The sequence below is a fragment of the Gadus chalcogrammus genome, chromosome 9, assembly GCF_026213295.1.
Source record: "Gadus chalcogrammus isolate NIFS_2021 chromosome 9, NIFS_Gcha_1.0, whole genome shotgun sequence".
NCBI classification, from domain to species: Eukaryota; Metazoa; Chordata; class Actinopteri; order Gadiformes; family Gadidae; genus Gadus; species Gadus chalcogrammus.
Window position 1 is genome coordinate 18,126,812 of NC_079420.1, and position 3,556 is coordinate 18,130,367.

Below are 3,556 nucleotides of genomic sequence, written 5' to 3' on the forward strand. Positions count from 1 at the left end.
AGAGACCAACTACGACAAACATTTCCTCATTTCTGTACCTATGACACTTTAGCAACGTTGCCTAGTTTGGCTTCCTTGTCCTTCCTTGTGTCTTACCCATTTATGGAGCTATTTTCACTTCAAAATAATCACACTATTAGTTGTGGCGGATTCAAGTCCAACATATCAATATTGTCATGTTGTGTTGTGATGAATTCACTTCTGTTGGGCCCCTGAAGGCCATGCTCATTGTCTCAGTCTCTACATAATGGGAGGATCCAGCTTGTGGCCCTCCTCAAAGGCCCACGTGTCCCCGAAGCCCCAGTGAGTGTCACATGTCAGGGTTCATTCTTTTGAAACCCTGGCCTCAGAATTATCCCCTTCTCGATCTCATAAACCTCAAGGCAAAACTTGCCCCATATCCCTGTTCTTTTTATTTCTCTCTCTCCCTCTCTCTCTACCCCCTCCTCTCTCTCTCTCTCTCTCTCTCTCTCTCTCTCTCTCTCTCTCTCTCTCTCTCTCTCTCTCTCTCTCTCTCTCTCTCTCTCTCTCTCTCTCTCTCTCTCTCTCTCTCTCTCTCTCTCTCTCTCTCTCTCAAACCAGACAGCCCATGCCCTACGTCAGATGTGTCTCTCTATTCACTGCTTTATATTTCTATTATTTTTTATGTCTCTCCTTCCTGTTTGATGTGACCACTCTTGGTTTTAATTAAACTATAACTCTCTGGTCTGCAACTCTGCATGGATCAGTGCTCCTTCCCCTGTCAAATAGCAATCTATTTATTAATCCTGCTCCGTTCACAGCGATGTTAACATTCAGGGCCTTTCTCTCTGGACACAAAAGGAAGTACAGAGTTAAAGGTTAGCACCTTCTATCCGCACCAGCCTCGACAAATGGGTCCAATCTTCATTTACTCTAAGGGCATATTGTGTAATAATCAAGTCACCCGACTTTCACGGTCTATGGGCATTATGCAGTTAGCTGGTAGCATAATGTTAAGACTGGTTTAGTGGGGGCCTTGGCAAGTATATGTTTAAGTAAATGGTAGACACATACAATCATTTGAACATCGACTTCCATCATAATGGAGTTTTTATATGATTTCTTATTGTTAAAGCCTTAATTTATAGAAGATTGAATCAATGGTCATTTGATTAATGGTTGATGAGCCAAAGTAAGATATGACTGGATATATTCCCTATATCAATACTTTGTCACATTTTGTCTTATTTCATATTTTAAAAACTCCTATCTGGGAAAAATAAAGAAGTATCTTATCTTATTTTTATATATTTACACTTTATTAATTGTGACAGGAAAAGGCAGCTATACTGGAAATTGTTGTTCTTCTGAACAAAAGCTATTCAAAGGAGGCATCGGCAATTCAAATTGACCCCGCACTTCACTTAGTGAAGCGCATGCAAAGCACTGCAAAATAATGTAGTTGGTTTGGATTGCTTTGAGGTCTGGACTATTATACAAACAGGTATCCGACTCAATCTAAAATGTAAAATATGCCCATTTATTTCAACCATTGTAAAACCTTGAAGCATTAAAGGATTTTCATTTGTTATGTCTACAGCTCATTTTGAAGTCGTTACCAAAGGTTTCATTGGAAGCTAATGGGTAACTACTTGAGACAGATAAGACCATAAAAGTGCAAAGTAACAGCAGCTGAAACAAAGGAGGAAGGAGAAACTTTGACGCTGACGTCTCTGCATTAATCATTGTGGAACAGATTATTCTGTCTTCATATTTCTGCCAAACCCTAGTTATCAATATTGTGGTGAAGGGACTTCTAGTCTCTGACAATTGTATATATGTTCCTATTTTATAAATGATAAACTGAGAGAGATTCATAGATGTGTGAAGGAGGGAACAATGGATGGACAAAATACAATGCTTAACCTTGCTATGTCATCGAGTGACGGATATGGTTCAATCAAATAAGTTGATTGTCATTCAAAAAGTCAAAACTGATTTTGTTTATTTGTATTCAGTGTGAACTAATCCGATGCATTTCCTGGCGCCAATCAACTGTGATGTCTTTACCATATAAGGTGTCATCCTTGAAGAGTGTGTGTGTATTTGTGTGTGTGTGTGTGTGTGTGTGTGTGTGTGTGTGTGTGTGTGTGTGTGTGTGTGTGTGTGTGTGTGTGTGTGTGTGTGCGTGCGTGCGTGTGTGTGTGTGTGTGTGTGTGTGTGTGTGTGTGTGTGTGTGTGCATGATGGTGGTGTGTGTGTGTGAGTGTGTGTGTGTGTGTGTGTGTGTGTGTGTGTGTGTGTGTGTGTGTGTGTGTGTGTGTGTGTGTGTGTGTGTGTGTGTGTGTGTGTTTGTTTGAAGGGATACATTAAGTAACCCAGAAGAGAAGCAGACGCAGGCAGTCAAGTCTGAACATGTAAATAGAGTGGATCCAGAGAGACTGATGTGGCAGCTGTGTGTACGTGTATGTGTGTGTGTGCATGTATGTATGTGTGTGTGTGTGTGTGTGTGTGTGTGTGTGTGTGTGTGTGTGTGTGTGTGTGTGTGTGTGTGTGTGTGTGTGTGTGTGTGTGTGTGTGTGTGTGTGTGTGTGTGTGTGTGTGTGTGTGTGTGTGTGTGTGTGCGTGTGTGTGTGTGTGCGTGTGTGTGTATTTCTGTGTGCTTGGTTCCATCTATCTATCCACCTATCTATCCATGTATCTATCTGTTAATCTATCTAAACAGATGGATTAAAGTATAACCATTATGTTTAAGGTTGCCTATAAGTGACCTGTAATCGGGTGAATTGGCTGAAGGTTGCTATTATATTATATCCCAACACTATTATTCTAATTTTATCAGATTATTTATTACATATCTCTGGTGTTTTCTGCTAACCTCCAGCAGCAACATGGGGGGCGTCAGTATAATTAGGTTTGTGGATGCACTGAAGTACCAGCTGACTCGCAGATCTGACGTCACCCACGAATTGAACTGCATGGGAGCTGTTGCAGCGACGCAAACGACTTCATTACAATAGCAACACACCCAGCTCAACTAACTCGCATAGTGTTCTCATGCCCTTAAAAGGCGTTATTCATCGCTAGTGTTTCTGAAAAGAGGCCGATTCTTGGTTTTTCGCTCTCGAGCGCACTCTTCTGGTGAATGCCCCGTTCTTTGTAGAGGGCGCGACCCACGAGAAGCACAATATTAACTCAATATTAAATAAATTCGGACTTTATTCTAATATTATTCTAATAGCTATGTTCTTTATACATTATATAGCATACATACACATTTTAAGCATTCTCCAGTTAGAATAGAAACACATTTTTCCAATGTTCTTACATTTGACCTCACAATATAACTACTGAATTTATTGGGGAAAACAAGAGCAAAGGGAAGGTTTTAGTATCAAGTGACGATTTAAAGCGGAGAATAATGTACAATGTATAATGTAAGTATTACTGTAGCATCAACATTTGTGATGGAATTGCCAGCAATTTTACTATTGGTTGTGGTCACCTTTTATCCCGCCTTGAATGACGCAAACCAATAAGAAATGTCACAGCTGAGCATTTGAATCATATGATAGGTCTACTGTTATTTCATTATT